Here is a 17,721-nt window from a genome sequence, read left to right on the forward strand (position 1 = left end):
CAACAATAAAGAAAAGCTTGTAGTTAGTTCAAGGATTGTTTGTTGGCCTTTGGAGTGTTTTCCAGTCCAGTCTATTGGGGTACCACGTCCTAGCCCCAATCCCACCTTCAGCATTCCCTCTTACTGTACTGTTACACCCACTTAGTGTTTTGCCTTGGTGTGGTGTGATCAGATCAGGCGCATTTCCCATACTGTGTCTCCAGTGTTGTCCCCTGTAGGGCTATGGGTAAGTGAAGGGTGTCATGTCTCATAGTGGGGCTGGCCATGTGGTCCTCTCTGTGAACTGGCTTCTCTAATTGGGAACATGGTCCTCATGGCCTGGTGGGCCAGGATGTGCTCCACTCTCTCCTCTTTCCCCCTTCATCTGCTTCCAAGTGCTCTGATCAGATATGTCCCTCTTCTGGAGCTGCAGATTCATTGCCATCCTTTGAAATAAATTCTTCTGGGGGGAGGGGCAGGTGTCCATGTAGTAGTTGGGATTGGGGCCGGCCCCACAACCATCTAGCCTTTTGCTTCAGCTTCCCTCCTTTACCCTCTGCCCCTGGCACACTCCAAAGTCTGTTCCCTTTGGTATGAAATCCTTTATCTTGCTGTTTTTTTACCCCTTTGTAACAGTGGTTTCATATAATATTTGTCCTTTTGGGATTGGTTAATTTCACTCAGCATAATGCTCCATCCGTATCACGAGATGCTTCATGGATGGGTTTTAGTGATGCATAGCATTCCCACTGTGTGTATATACCAGAGATTCTTTATGCATTCTCTTACTGTGGGGCATTTAGGTTGTTTTCCATCTTCTTGCTATTGTAAACAGTGCTGCAATAAACATGGATTTGCATATGTATGTTTGTTATGACTCTTTCTTTTTTCATGAAATAAAAAGCTTTTATTTTCCCCTTTCACCCAAAATTGATAAGCACCTTTATGCATAGCACAACCCTTAAGTAAAACTGATTTCTACTTTAGGGTTCAATTTCTTAATTCTAATGGAGTACTCAAGGAGTTATTGAAACCTTTATCCTCAGTCTTTTCTATAGCAGTGCTGTGTGGAGGCTCATGGTGGCAGAGTGACTTTATCAACACAGGCGGCTAGAAAGTTAATTTTCCTGACAACTTGATCTAATTAATACAAATTACAAACTCAGCTATATTAATATTTTATCCAGGAAAATTATGATCACATTAATGCACAAGAACTACAGTAGATTTTTAATGAAAACACTTAGTACACTTGTTCATTAATTTAGTATTTAAAAAATATCTATGCAGTATACAGAGCTATAAACTAGCTTTTTGTTTTCCCATATAAAGATTACATACCCCAAAAATGATACCACTGTCATAAGTGAAAAATTAACACAGCAAATTATATATATAACGGGTAGAGGGTCCTAAACAGGGTTTCTTCCATCAAACCCATGAAACTAGTTGGATTACACTTTGGGAGTGCATAATAAGTTTGAGAACAAGTTATTGAGGGAAAGACCTCAAAACATATGCTGCTATTTACAAATTACCCTAGAATTAGACTTTATTGGACAACAGCTAGGTTTAAGTTGAGGGCAAGAGAAACAAAAAAGGTGAGATCTCTTTAGCAGATGGATGTTTTTCCTAGAAGTTCTAATAAGTGCTAAATTATATAACAGGATCAAATAACCTGAAAAATTCAACGTATACCCTTACAAAAGAAGACTACAACACATGGAATTCAGGAACAGGAATGGGAGTAGTGATACCAGGGGACAGGAGGAAGGTAGGAAGAGGAGTGGAGGAAGAGGAAACCAATCTCGATGATCTTGACATATAACCATCCCCCCTCCCCAGATGAACAACAAGAAACCGTGGGGGAAGGGAGACAGTGGTCAGTGTAAGATATGAAAATAATAATGATTTATTATTTAGCAAGGGGCCATGAGGGTGGGGGGAAGAAGAGCTGATGCCAAAGGCTCAGTAGAAAATAAATGTCTAGAAAATAAAAAGAAGACGAAGGCTAAATATATGAGGATCTGATATTAGGAAGATCAAGAGTGCATGCTGTATTTAAGCAGTGTCTGTCTACAAAAGTTGCTCTAGTCAACAAACTTTAAGGGAGTTATAATAGTAGTAATGAAAAGTTTAAATGAAAAACATTTATTTTCATATTTGCAACTTCTTCATCTTTCATTCTATTGAAGTCAATGATGACACTGGTATTCTTTCTTAATCATCTAACTAATAGTTTACCTTTAGAAAAAAATAAGGGTCAAAAAGGGAAATGTAAAGCCGGGCACAGATGAAATCCAAGGTTTTTCTGATCAGTGAGACATCAAATGCCTGACATTGTATTTAGAGGGGTCCTGCTACTGTGTCATGGGTTTACATGCAATCCCACAAGTGCCAGCTTCCACTTTGCTAGTTCCATCCTTACATGATGCAAAAATACTCCTCTCTACCTGGCCTTTTATGGTCTTAGAATAGGCTCTGTTCCTGAATAGCTGCCATCTGGTCCTTTCTTTCCTGCTCAAGTTCCTTTATTCTTTGTGCTTTTCCCAAAGCTTTCTCTCTATATTCATGCTGCAACACGAGCATTTCTTTTCTTTCTTTTTTGACATGGGTTTGTTGCCATTGTCCTCCTTTCCCTGCCTTCCTGTGGAGTCACCTCAGCCTGGCCACAGCCAGCAAAGGGGAGTGCAGCCATGCCACTGTCTATCTGGTCCCTCTGCACTTTGTAACAGGGTCCATTTTTCACTCTGGGCTGCATGCATTAGTTTCCAACTTTCCATGAGTGAGTGGGCTGGATAGATACAATATGTCCTAGCTTGTAAGAGTTTCAGAAGGTTCATTTGAAAGAGGACTTTGGGTAGTTCTATAACTTCTTGTAAATCTTTCCTCAATGTTAGCAAATCTTCCTCTTTGCCATTCCCAGATAATATGACTTCAATTTGCTGGAGTTGAGCTTTGAAGCTTGCCAGCTGCTTTGCTAGATCCTCTAACATCTCATGTGGGGCTGGGGCCTGGGTGGCAGGAAAGGTAAGGGTCAACTGGCAGCAGCAGCAAGAGAAATCTCTGCAGGGTCTGGGTTTGTCAAAGAAAGAAATGAGTCGGTGAGAGGATGAATGGGAGCAAAATGACTCCACCTTTTAAAAATATGTGTACCCAGAGCAGGAATTGCTGGGTATATATGGAATTTCTACTTTCAGGTCTTCAGGTAGTCCTACCATATATACTCGTGTATAAACTGAGTTTTTCAGCACAAAAAATGTGCTGAAAAGCTGGGGTTTGGCTTATACACGGGTCTCGCTCCTCCCTCCCACCCCCCACCCCCCAGACACTGCAGGGCTTTGAATGTTTGTTTACTCACATCTAACCAATCAGAGCCATCCTATGACGTGGATGGCTCCAATTCGCAGAAACACCCGTAGTGATTCACTTTTGCTGGTGGTTGAACTGGTAAGGATGTATCTGTGACTGCGCTCCATCTCTCCGCTCTGGTCTCTGTGTTAATTTACATCCTGCATCCCCCGCCTGCACGGACTGCCCCCTCCCCTCCCGGCTAACATATCGCAGGGTGGCGGGGGCATTACCATGAAAGTTCTCTTTCAAAGTCTTGTTTTTTTAATCCTATTAGAAATGGATACTCTTGAACCAAAACAAAAACGTCAGTCATATGAGGCTGGTTTCAAAATGAAAGTTGTGTCAAGAGCAGAAGACAGCAATAACAGTATTGCAAGTAGGGAATTCTGTGTTGATGTAAAGCAAGTGAGGGAGTGGCGGAAAATGAAGGCTGACTTGGAACAGATTCCAAAAGCTAAAAAAAGCTCGTTGTGGTTTAACGTCTTTTTATGGGGCTCTAGAGAGTGAATTACATAAATGGTTTATGGCGTGTCGTCAAAATGGTTACTGTGTAACACGCATTGGAATCCGCATACGTGCTATACAAATGGCTAAGGATGACAAATATAAAGCACCAGGCATTGAAAAATTTGCTGCGTCAGCAAGATGGTGTACCCGCTTCATGAATAGGTCTGGCTTACTATGTTTGAGACAAAGAACAAAGATTTCCCAGAAATTGCCACAAGACCTTGAAGAAAAATTATGTCATTCCAGTCATTTATTATAAAACAAAGAAGGATTTATAATTATGACCTGGCCGATTTTGGGAATATGGATGAAACTGCCATGACTTTTGATCTTCCAAACAACAGAACTGTGGCAAGTTTAGGAGAAAAAAACATTTTTCTCAAAACTATAGGAAATGAAAAAAACCCCAACTTTACAGTTGCTCTATCATGTTTGGGTAATGGAACTAAGCTGTGTCCTGTCCTTATTTTTAAAAGAAAGACCTTGCCTAAAAAGATCAATTTCTCACCAAGAATTACTGTGCATGCACATGTTAAATAAAGGCTGGATGGATGAAGACAGAACAAAAAATTGGCTGGAAGAAATTTGGAACCAATGACCAGGAGCAGCCTTAAAGAAAAAGCCATTGTTACTTGTTTGGGATATGTTCAGAGCCCACCTATCAGATGACATTAAAAAATTGGCAAAATCTAGTAAAGTTAGTTTAGCCGTTATTCCAGGTGGGCTTACATCTGTACTGCAGCCGCTGTATGTATCTTTGAATAAGCCTTTTAAAGACCATGTGCAAAGACTGTGGCATGAATGGATGTCATCTGGTCAAGCCTGACTAACAAAAGGAGGAAATCTCATGAAGTCTGACATAGAGTTAATAGCAAAGTGGGTTCGAGATGCATGGGATGACTTTCCAGAAGACATGGTTCGACGTGCCTTCCAGAAATGTAGTATTAGCAATGCTATGGATGGCAGTGAAGACTGTGCTTTGTATGAAAATGACACCAGTGATGGTGATGTTGGAGATCTCAGTGAGGACAGCATCTATGATGACCTCACACCAGCTGAAGCTCTGCATTGGAATACGGATGATGATGAGGAATCTAGATTTGAAGGATTTTAACTCTTTACATTTTAGCTTGGTTGCTGATTGAGCTCAGGGAATAGTACTCTTAAGGTATAATTGTTGATACCTTCTTGTTTTTGTTGAACCTATTTTCCACTTACTGTGCTGGTTTACTAATGTTAAATGACTTGTCCTTTTATTTAAAATAAATATTTAAATACATTACCCCACTGATGTCTCAATTTTTAGTAATTTTATTTTCATTTGTTTTGATTATTGACACTCACCAATAGCTTCTGCATTTTCCACCCTAGGCTTATACTCGAGTCAATCAATTTACCTCAGCTTATACTTGGGTCAGCTTATATTCGAGTATATACGGTATGTCACTTTCAGTAGTTGTACATATTTATAGTCCAATCAGCATTGTACAAGGTTTCCAATATCTCCACAGCCTCTCCAGCACTTGTTATTTTCTGCTTTATTTATTTGTTTATTTTTAACTTGAGTGTCATTAGTGGTGTAAAGTCTTATCTCCTCATTGCTTTGATTTGCATCTCTATGATGGTTAATGTGTAAGCATTTCTTCATATGTCTCTGGGTCATTTGGCTATTGTCTTTGGTAAATTACCTGTTCCTATTCTTTGTGGTGTAGTGGTTACATATTGGGCTGTGATCCACACATTCAGCGATTCAAAACCACCAAAAGCTCCACAGGAGAAAGATTGGGCTTTCTACTCCCATAAACATTTGCAGTCTCCAAAAGCTACAGGGGGTTACTATGAGTTAGCATTGACTCTACGGGAGTGAGTTTTGAGTTTTTTGAGATATTTTGCTCACTTTTTGGTTGGGTTGTTCATCTTTTTCTTGGTGAGTGTGGTAGTTACATAATCTAGGGTCAATTTGGGACTTGATAGGATTAAGAGTGAAGGGGTGGAATCTAGTCTGTCAATCAGATAATAGCCAATGGGGTCTCTGTGTGGGCATGACCTTCTCCTGAGAATTTTGGGAATTCCTGGATTTCCTCCTAGGAGTCCCGAGAGACTCTCTCTCTCTGCTGACTTCCTTTGAAACATCCCTGAGGAGAAGCCACATGGATGCAGGTCTGGAAGCTAGAGAATGACTAGATTGAATTTGTTGAAGGGTTTTCCATCTATATTCATGAAGGATGTTAACTTACAATTTTCTTTTTTTCTTTCAATATTCTATTGTAGTAATGTCATCATCTTGTTTTTATCACTCACTCACTTCCTCCCATTGAGTCCATTCTGAAGAATAGAAGCAGTGTAGGACTGAGCAGAACTGCCTTTGTGTGTTTCAGAGGCTGTAAGTCTGTGTTGGGGTGAGGGTGCGGTCTCATATTTGTTCCAAAGAACAGCTGGTGGTTTCCAGTTGCTGACTTTGAGGTTAGCAGCGTAGCACATATCAATTTAGGAACCCAAGGCTTCAGAACTAAGAAGAAAGGGGAGGTGGGGATATGACATGCTTTAATTTTCAGTGCTCTTTTTATTACGATACAGGAATCCAACTGACTTTCACATGTTAATTTTTATATCCTTTTATTGAATCTTTGGATGAACATACTACAGGGGGAATGACATACTTACTCCATGGGAGTGTTCACAACTGTCTTTGGAGACAGTGTGGAGGGTGGTGGGACACCCACTTCATGCATCCAAAAAGCAAAACACATAAAGGTGAAGGAAGAGGAAGAGAAAAAGGAACAAGGGGGAAACATTGGCCCTTCTGATTACACCTCTTTGGTAATCTGTCCCTTGTGGAGGTCCTGGGTGAGCAGAACTGGTTGTCAGGTTCGTGCCCTAGTAGGAATATTGCTCACAGTAACTCAAAATGGTTTCAATGTGTTAGATCCATTGGCAATTAACCACTTTATCTCCCTTCTTGTTTATGGTTGTCATTCAGTCTCTTCCTCTACTCAGTATTTATTCTACTTCTTTATCCTTTCCTTTGAAACTCTGGGTTCCAGGGTTTGCCACTCATATCCATTTCACTTGCTTTTCTCAAGTCTTTGTTTTAGAGGGTATGCATAGTATATCTGTCTAGTCCATCATATTTGTTATCAATATTTTGGTTTTAATAGACTTTTAGGTATAAAGCTTATACAGTGAATTAGGTTTACATTTAATAATTCCTATACAAATTGCTATGTGACCTTGATTACAACTTTTCCGATGTATCAACATTCTTCTTGTTTCCATTCTGTTTGTTCTATTTCCATTTATCTAGCTTCCCTCACCCATCTTGTTTTTCAAGTTTGCTTTGGGGTAAATATCGACTTTGGGGGCTACATAGTTTAGTAGTTTAATTACTCATGGGTAATACCATTTATCATAGAAACCAATTTATTGTTTGGCTTTAAGTTCAAACAGTATCATAGGATAATAGTCTTGTGGATTTTTAAGTCTCCATTGGTCCAGTAAATACACAGTGCTAGCCATCAAGTATCCAGTTCTATTTTGTAGTAGAAGACATCCTTCATGTTGCCCAGGAGTCCTTCTTGGAGCCTTTGGTTTTCTTCATTTTTTTGTTGCTCCAATTGATTAGACACCAACAATTGTATAGTAGATGGCTGTTTGCAAGATTTTATGTTCCTAGGCTCTACTTACCAATCTGGAATGTAGAGCCATGTTATGCCAACTGAGTGAGCTGTCCCATGAGAGTAAGGTTTAACGCAGTATCCTAATCTACCATGAGGTGTTTGTCTAAGACTACAATGTGTCCCTTATGTGTATTTTAACATATAATAATATGTGTGTAGGACCCACAAACATACACACACATATATACATATGCCTACAGGTACACCTATACATGCATGTGTATGTACTCAGATTTCCCCTCCTGTAGACATATATGTGGGTCAGTGAAAAGAAGAAAAGGCCCAATGAGATGGATTGCATTGTGGTTACAAGGGGCTCAAACAACAATTGTGAGGTTGCCCAGGAACGGAAAGTGTTTTGTTCAGTTTTACATAGTGTTGTTATGAGTCACAACTGACTTGAGGGCAATAGCAACCTACATAAATATGTAACTACCACATTTATACTTTGGGATGTTATTACTTTTGTTGTAACATTGAATGCTATAGTATTTAATGAGATTATCCCTTCTTATTGCATACTACTTCCTGTCTTTATTTATTTTGGTCAAATTGTGCATACTTTACCCAGACTGGATATTGCTTTAATCACCCAAAATAAAGGTGTCTCCCCAAACTCAAAACAACCTCCCTGCTGTCAAGACGACTGCATCTCATAGTGACCTGGCAGTTCTCAGTCCATGACTTCGGGACTCATGACACACATCGGGGTGGGAACTTTTTTTTCTGCTGGCGGTCTTTTGGATATTTATAACATCATTTGAGGGCCCTAAAAATATAACTTAAATTAACCCACTCTATTTGGCCAAATATTTAATCAACTCACCCCTAATGTGATGCTTGGACCTGTTCTCTGGTGAGGGGTATGCTATTACCTGGTATTTATTATGTTGCTACACCAATGGCCTTGGTGTCCATCAGTCTGGTTCATAGTCAACTCTTTGTGATGGTAAATTTTGAAAAGAACCGCTCGGACCTGTCAGTTGTTGCAAACAGAGATGCACATTTCAGTGCATGTCTCCTCAAAATGGGAAATTCATTGTGACTTATATCTGCTTATAGACCCAAGCGGTAGGAGGAGGTTGGATCCAGCTTTTAGCTCTTCATCACTTTGCAGCTGAATGATTTCCTATTGCAGGTTATCAGGCATATTAGTGGGTTTTACATTGACTGGTGTAGCAGAGATGTTATGATTCCATTTCATATCCTTGAATTTTTTATTACACTCCTCAATTAGTTTCACATTCACACCTTCCCCATCATGTTCACACGTGTAGAAGGCCTTTGGCCTGCCAAAGAGTAATGCCCCATACTACTTCTTTGGAGTTGTACTTTCCACAATCTTAATTTGAATTAAAATGTTTTCATGTTTGAAAGCCAGGGCCTGACTAGCTGGTTGGGGTCCTGCAGCTTGACGTTCAGTTCTGAGAGGTGTTTGGTAATGTCCGCCATGAATGTTAAATCACACAGTCACTTGCTATAATTGAATTTCTGTCTGATAGTTTTCCCTTCATCTCCATAAATAGCCAGATTTCATCCTGCAGATGGTGAAATGTAAAACCTCCTGAGTATGTTCCCAAGACTCAGACACTGCACTTCACAATGATAGAAAAACACCATTGTACTCAGAGTCAAGCTCTTTCAGTAATTCCTAAAACAAACTGCTATTAAAATCCCTGCTTTTGACAAAATTTACCCTTGATATTACTGTTGACGCCACATTATTGACCCCAGAGTCTGTTTTGGATTATGATGCAGATGCAAATATAATTAACTCATTTGGATTCAGTTCTTTCTTGACAAATACAATCAACTGTTTTGTTTTTTCCAAGACAAACTTAACGGAGCTCCATCTAGACTAAGGTCTCTTAACCTTTTAAATGGTAGTTCAAGTTATTTTTCATTGATAAGATCAGTCTCTCAAACAAAATTTCTCCTCTTGTACTGCCATGCATGGCTCTCAGGGACAGCAATTCCTGTAGAATACCAAACTCTGCAGTTTTCCCATGAATGAAATTGGCCAACTGTGCAGTATTTGTTACATCTGTTGCCTTGTCATGAAGCACAGAGAAAAAATGGAAATCTCCTGTAGAATCCCGCAATAGTTTTTCAATATCTTGTGCTGTCAATAATAATCTGAGACAGTTCTCCAAAACAAGCTAATACTCTGAAACACTTTTACTTTGCCTGGTGCTAACAACTCCCCAGCAGCCAGTATGCACCCTTCCACAAACTCTACCTCTGCGTGAGGCCTCAGCTTCTTTTCCCATAGCTCACTCACTACAGAACTCATCTGAATGATGCTGTCTCTGTCACAATGAGACTCCATGAAAGCACACACTAGGCACACAGGTTTTCCCTGACTTCAACAACAACAAAAATCATTTGCTGTATATACTCATTGTGATTGTCACCAAATCTGGTGTCATTTTAAGGATTAAGAGTGTAGGGGTGGAGTCTAGGCTATCAATCTGGAGATAGCCACTGAAATTTTTGTGTGGGCATGGCCTTCTGAGAATTCAGGGAAATCTGGTACTTCCTCCTTAGAGGCAGAAGACACCTCTCTGCTACTCCCTGGAAGACATTGCAGAAGACAAGCCACATGGACCCAACCAGACCTCGGAAGCTGGAGAAACCACAGAGAGACCCCTGCCAGCACTGAGATGTTTTCAATGATGCTGGATCCAAAGACTGTCTACCCACTGTCTTGTGATCATTCTACATTTGGCATCATTGCATGTGTTTCATGGGTCTGAAAAGGACTTTATTGATTAGCATCAGACCTATGGGCTAATATCAGACTTATGGACTTGATCTGGACTGGGCTGGGATGTTTTCTCAATGTTCAATTTCTCTTGTACATAAATCTCTTTCTTATACACATGTGTGTGTCCATGGATTTGTTTCTCTAGTCTAATGAGACTAACACACTCATGTATAAGCCGAGTTTTTCAGCGCATGTTTTCTGCGGTTTTTCTGGTAAAATTGGTGCCTCAGCTGATATTCAGGTGACTTATACTCAAGTATATATGGTATCTATTTCTCTTCGAAAGATAACCACTGTGAGTGCATTAATTTTTCTTTTCAATTGTCATTTGTAGGATCTCACACCACTTAAATAGCTTTTAAAAATAATTTTATTGGGGGCTCATACAACTCTTATCACAATCCATACACGCTTCCATATGTCAAGCACATTTGTACATTTGTTGCCATCATCATTCTCAAAACATTTGCTTTCTACTTGAGTCCTTGGTATCAGCTCCTCATTTTCCCCCCTTCCTCCCTGCTCCCCCGTCCCTCATGAACCTTTGATAATTTATAAATTATTATTATTTTGTCATATTTTACACTGTCCGACGTCTCCCTTTACCCACTTCTCTGTTGTCCATCCCCCAGGGAGGAGGTTAGATGTAGATCCTTGTAATCGGGTCCCCCTTTTCACACCACCCTCCCCCCACCCTCCTGGTATCGCCCACTTAAATAGTTTTAATATCTACTCAGTGTGTGTGCATCCAGCAAAGGGATTACGTTGCTTTGATCACTGTTCTACTCCTGGATTTTGGATATGGAACATATCCATTTGTACCATCGCCTCTAGAGGTCTTTTCTGCGGAATATAGTTTCCTTGATGTTCATATGAGATTCTACTTGCCCCCGAGGATTGTTGTCGGTGCGCATGTGCATTAAGGTTGGAAGTGGACAACAAGCTTATCCGCATCTTGAGGAATCATCCTGTCTCGTCTCATGTCATCACCGGAGCACTGTAGTTTCCCCACATGTACTCCCAGCCTGCCTAGCACGGACTGCTCTCTAAGTCACCCCTGTATAGGCACCATCTAGTTTCTTCACCACACTTGGCTATAGCACGCATACCTTTAGTGATCTCTTCATGAGGACACGAATCCAGCAGGACCATGTCATAAGAACCAATTGTTTTTAGATTGGGCCTACAACTAAGTGCAAGCTCCAAATCCATTCTTATACCTGTGGTTTATATATGCCTCTGTTTCACATTAGAGACGTGATTGTCACTTTATGTTAGAGAACATTTCCACATTGATCCTTCTGGTGTGGCCTATGAAGGATGTGGTGCATCTCAAAATAATCTAAAATCCTAGTGTTCTATAGCACGTGGCATGGGTCACCAAGGTTTAGATATAAATCAGGTCAAAAGTGTTTACTTAGGACCATAGTCCCAGACATATTCTTCCACTGGGCTCTCTAGAAGTATTTTTAAGCATATTTTCCTGATGAGAGGTTGTCTTTTACACTCTTTTTTTTAAGGTGTCTTAGTTATCAAATTGTGTTTGATAAACTATTTCTGTCAAAAAGTATCGCAATTTATTCCTTTGTGTTTTCTCCCGGGAATTTTATAGTTCTATCTTTAACAGTGAAGCCTTCAATACATTTTGAATTTATTTTTGTATATGGTGTGAATCCTGTTTTATTTTTCTGCACATGGATAGTCAATCTGGCCTGCACTCTTTCTTGAATAGACTGCTTCTTCCCCATTGAAATGACTTTGATTCTTCATCAAAGAGCAGATGCCCATAGATGGGCTGGTTTACTTTTGATTTCTCAAGTACATTACATGAATAAATGTGTCTGTTATTGAACCAGTACTAGGCTGTTTTGATTACTATTGTTGGGTAGTAAGGTTGAGATTGGGATATAAGAGAATTCCTGCTTAGTTGTTCTTTGATATTGTTTTAGCTATATGTGGCCTCTTTTCTTTTAACATAAAGCTGAAGGTTCGTTTTTAATTGTTTTCTTTCTTTCATTAAAGAATGTTAGAATTTGGATCAGTAGTGCAATTATATTTATTTAGTGCTTTGGTAGTACTGACATTTTCACAATGTTGTCTTCCAATTCATGAACATAGAATGCTTTTCTATTCTTTTTCTTTTTGCCACGGGGTATGTTTTCTTTTCATTAATCATACAAATAATTCTCTATAGTATCCCAGGGCAGACCGGAGACTTTGTTAGTCCCTTCGGAGACCCGGAGGCTGGTGGGTTCACAGTGCAGCTTGTCACTCATGCCCATCTTGCAAGTGACTCTTCCTCCACATCAGTCTGGTAGATGATGGAGGGGACAATCCTACAGGATTAGGAGATTTCACTGCGCTTCTCTTGCTCAAAGGTCTCTTTGGTCGGCAGGGTCTTCTCCTGCATCTCTGTTTTCTTCAGCTTGGCTTTATCAAAGCTAGCAATTTCTGCCATGTCTGGCTTGTCTGCCTTTTTCTTAACACAGTCCCTGGCTTCTGACTACCAGATGAGCTTGGGCGATCCCACTCTGCGCTGCAGTAAGAGACCTGCTTTTCTGTTCTTGTAGGTCTGTTTTGTTTTCTTGCAATGATGGGTTTTCTTCATAATTCATTTATGACCCTAATTAGATTTATTCTTTTTTGAAAATGTTATCCTTTTAGGGGTAATTCTAATAGTATCATTTTCTTGATTTTCTTTTGGGAATTCCCCTTGTTAGTGTAGAGAAATTCAACCTAAAAAATCATTTTATTGGGGACTCAAACAACTCTTATCACAATCCATACATCCATCCATTGTCTCAAGCACATTTGTACATATGTTGCCATCATTGTTTTCAAAGCATTTTCTTTCACCTTGAGTCATTGGTATCAGCTCCTCATTTGTTTCCCCTCACTTTCCCTCTCCCTCCTTCCTTGCCTCCCTTCCTCATAAATCCTTGATAATTTATATATTATTTTTTTTCATGTCTTGCACTGTCCCATGTCTCCCTTTACCCCCTTGTCTGTTTTCCATTCCCCTGGGAGGGGGTTATATATAGGTCATTGTGATTAGTTCCCCCCTTCCCCTCCCCCTTCCATTTCCCCTCCTGGTATGGCTACTCTCAATATTGGTCCCGAAGAGTTTATCTGTCTATATTCCCTATGTTTCCAGCTCTTATCTATACCCATGGAAATGCTAAGGTCATGATAGTGGTGGGGAGGAAGCATTAAAGAACCAAAGGAAAGCTGTATGTTTCATCAGTGCTATACTGCACCTTGACTAGCCCATCTTCTCCCCATGACCCTTCTGTAAGGGGGATGCCCAATTGCTTACAGATTGGCTTTGGGTCTTGACTCTGCACTACCCCCCTCATTCACATTATGACTTTTTGCTCTGCGTCGTTGATGCCTGATACCTGATCCCATCGACACCTCATGATCACACAGGCTGGCGTGCTTTTTCCATGTGGACTTTGTTGCTTCTCAGCTAGATAGCCGCATGTTTATCTTCAAGCCTTTAAGACCCCCAGATGCTATATCTTTTGAAAGCCGGACACTATCAACTTTCTTCACCACATTTGCTTATACACCCGCTTTGTCTTCAGTGATCATGTAGGGAAGGTGAGGATCATGGAAAGTCTCTGGAATATTTTATGTATTGGATTATGTTTTTTTGTGAATAGGAATAGTTTGACTTCTTCATTCCTATATTGGATTGATTCAGCTTTCATTTGGTTAGTGTTTGCATGCTTCTATTGTCCCATACCTGGTGGCACACTGGATGTGTGCTGGACTGCTAACCAAAAGGTTGGTGGTTCAAAACCACCACTTTCTCTACAGAAGAAAGAGCAGGCTATCTGCTCCTGTAAAGATTTATAGCCTCAGAAATCCTGTATCAAGTCATTATGAGTCAGTACCAACTAACTGTAAGGCAGTGGTTTCAGGATCACTTCTAATCTGTTTCTTTATGCTTAATGTAGGCTCCTTGAGTACTCTCTTACCTAAAATCACTATCTGTTTTATTTAAGTTGGGTTGTTTAGATCATTCATATTTGAAGTGTTATAGTAAGGTAGATCAAAATTCAGCATCTTATGATTTGTTTCTTTTTTACTTTTGAAAACTATGCCTCTATAGACACAATTGAGTATTATTATTTCAATTTATATCTTTATTGATGCTATTTATACCTCTAAAATGTTTAGTGCTGTTGTTCAAGATTTACAATATATATTAAAAAATATTCTGAATCCACCCACAATTAACAATTCACATGTTATGTAAATATTTACTGACAGTAAATTCTTTCTACCATCCTTTGTGTTATCATCTTATATTTTACTTTTACATATAAACATGGTGTGGGGTGGTATCTGACCTCTTCTAACTGCATGAGCGGGAAAGTGAATCTCTAACAGCATTAGTCCAAAACAGATTCCTATGAGGCAAAGGCCACCCATGCCTCTACTCACGTAGTTTCACAAATTTAGCCACCAACTATCTCTTCTGTGACACACTCTACTTTCTGCTATGCCTGATAATTCCCTACAATGGCCACACAGAATTCTGACAATACTCACAGTTATGGGTTTTATTGAGGCAGCAACAGGCTATAACTCAGGTTCAGAAATTACTCTGGATATAGCTGTTCTTCAGGCACACCAAGACTTCACAGCTCCTTATTTTCTGCTCTGCTTGGGCAAATGTTACAAAGCTCTTTAAGGTCTGCTGTACATGACCACCCTACCAGTAATCCTTTGCCCAAAGATGCTCAGCTCTAGCTCCATGGATTGACAAACCTAAAACTCCCTGCCAAATGTCCGAATGCACTAAACTTTGCCTTATATAAGCCTTCTGCATAAAGGTACTCAGCTTTCTGCCTCCATGGCCTGGGAAACCCGTCATTCTGTCTCCCGATGAGCCCCTGATACTGCTGCTGCTGCTTATTACCTTCTCTTGCCATAGCTCCCTGGTGATCTCGCCGTCTGCTTCCTAGATTGAGGGGTTCAATGCAGAGATCATAGGTCAGAGAACACACTTAACTCTAGATGTTTCTCTTTTGGGGGTAGTAGTGTGATTCCCCCTTTTCCATCACTGATCTGATTCATTTTAAACCTAGCAGAAAAGTAAAACTGACACTTCTCATGGTAGGATATATTTCATTTGCATTGTCCCATACCAAAGGTGCCTTTTATCTTATTTACATTATTAGCTAGCGACCTCATCTTCTTGGTGGGTCACAACCACCTCTGAGTTGCACAGGCCTACCCAGTTTTCTGGTGGGTGTTGCAAGGATGATGGTTAGAAGTTGTACTAAGTTGCAATGAATGTATAAGGGTGCTTTGCTCGATTGATGTATGTATGGATCGTGATAAGAGTTATATGAGCCCCAATAAAAAGCTTTATTAATTAAAAAGAAAGTAAAAATTAAAAAAAAGTTGTACTAAGTAATTCACTGCGCTGTTTGAAAAGCTGCTAATATTGTGTCACTATGTTTAAAAATGATTCAGTTATTCTAAAGCATTTAAAATAAGAAAAAATATTATTTATCCTTCATAGTTTTCATTAGTAACGCTTTTCATTTCTTTGAATAGTTCAAGGTGTCTAACCTACATAATATTCATTTTGACTAAGGAACTGTTTTTCTGTACAGTCGGTCACTGGTTATTGTTTTTGTTTGTCTGAGAAGTCTATTGCTTCTTCACTTTTAAATAATTTTTTGATAGGAACAGAATTCTGGGTTTACAGTGTTTTATTTCAGCACGTTGATGTTGTCATTTCTTTGTCTTCTTGTTTGTACAGTTTCTAACTAGAAATATGCGCTGATTTTTATCCTCATTCTTTTGGCTGTAATGTGTATATTTCTCCCTCTACCTAGTATCCATGTTTTTGATTTGTCTTTAGTTTTCATACAAATGAATATGAAAATCACAAGTGTCTGTTTAAAAGTTTGTATTATTTGGTTTTGGTATTTATCCTGCATGGTACTCTCTTTCTTTCCTGGATATATAGTTTTGTGTCTATCTTTAATTTGCAAAATCTTGACCATTATTCTGACTCATTTTCTGTCCTTCTCTTCTTGGATCCCCGTTGGAAACATGTTAGACCATTTGTTATTATCCTGCAGCGTTTGCATTCTCTGCTCACTCTACTCTTTTTTCTTTTTGCATTTCAGTTCGAATAACTTCTAATGGCCAATCTTGAAGTTTGCTGATTCTTGTTTCAGCTCTGTTAAATTTATTGATGAATGAATGCATCAAAGGGCTTATTCATCTGTTTCTGTTATTTTTAAAATTGTGGTAAAATCCATATAACAAAATTTAATGAGTAGGTGTACAATTCAATCACATTAATCACCTGTCATGTAGGCGCAACCATCAATCATCATAACTGCTGCAGGTAAATCCATTACACTCTGTAACTGTTACCACTGTCCATTTCCAACTTAGCTGTCCCTTTAGCAACAATTCTCCCTTCCCTCTTTCACATACCTCTGGCACACACTAATAAATTCTGAACACTATACATTTTCTATTCTGGATGTTTTATGTAAATTGGATGATATGCTATTCATCTTTCCATGTCTGACATGTTTCTGTGTTTTAAATGATAATATCTCCATTATTTTCCTCCTTAGAGTTTCTATCATTCTGCTGAAATCACCTATCTGATATTTTATCATGCTTACCATTTAATCCTTAAACACAGTAATTATCTAAAACCCTTTGCCTTCAAGTTGATTCTACCTCAGAGTGGCCCTACAGGACAGAGGAGAAGTGTCCATAAGTTTTCCAAGACTGCCATCTACATGGGAGTAGACTGCCATCTACATGGGAGTAGACTGCCTCAGCTTTCTTTCTGTTGTGCATAGAGTTACTGAGTCAGAACTGAAATGACGGCACCTAACAACAACATATTGTGTCACAGTTCAGGAGGTTAGAATTTCAAATTCAAGGTGTGGCTTTAGGCGGCAGGCCTTTTCATGTAATTGACTGCAATCCCCATAATGTAACATGACTTATTTATCTTTCTTCTTGTTTTCCATTCCCATTTCTTCTTTCCTGCTATCTGCACTTTTTTCTTGGGCAGATACAGCCATTTCTACCTTAAATGGTTGATTTTTCTACAGAGTGCATACCTTCTGGACTTGTCTCCAGTTTGGAAAACAGATAGGAATACACAATAGTCACTGTACCAAAAAGATCGGTCAACATTCAGCTAATACTAGAGAAAGCATAAGGTCAACAATCAACAATATTGAAGGAAGAAATCCAGGTTGCACTGAAGTCCAGGAATTGACATAATACTGTTTGGAATGGTTCAATAAGCTGATAAAGTCCTGGGATCACTCAATAGTCTATGCCAAGGAATTTGGAATACAGGTACCTGGGCAACCAACTGGAAGAGATTCACATGTGTGCCCATTCTGAAGACAGCACCTAACAAGGAAAGGTGAC

At 39.4% G+C, this 17,721-nt stretch overlaps 1 pseudogene; it reads right to left on the reverse strand.

Moving 5' to 3' along the window:
- Nucleotides 1–2,294: 2,294 nt before the first annotated feature.
- On the reverse strand, nucleotides 2,295–2,975 carry LOC142449139 (survival of motor neuron-related-splicing factor 30 pseudogene; annotated as a pseudogene).
- Nucleotides 2,976–17,721: the final 14,746 nt, after the last annotated feature.

The sequence above is a fragment of the Tenrec ecaudatus genome, chromosome 5, assembly GCF_050624435.1.
Source record: "Tenrec ecaudatus isolate mTenEca1 chromosome 5, mTenEca1.hap1, whole genome shotgun sequence".
NCBI lineage: Eukaryota > Metazoa > Chordata > Mammalia > Afrosoricida > Tenrecidae > Tenrec > Tenrec ecaudatus.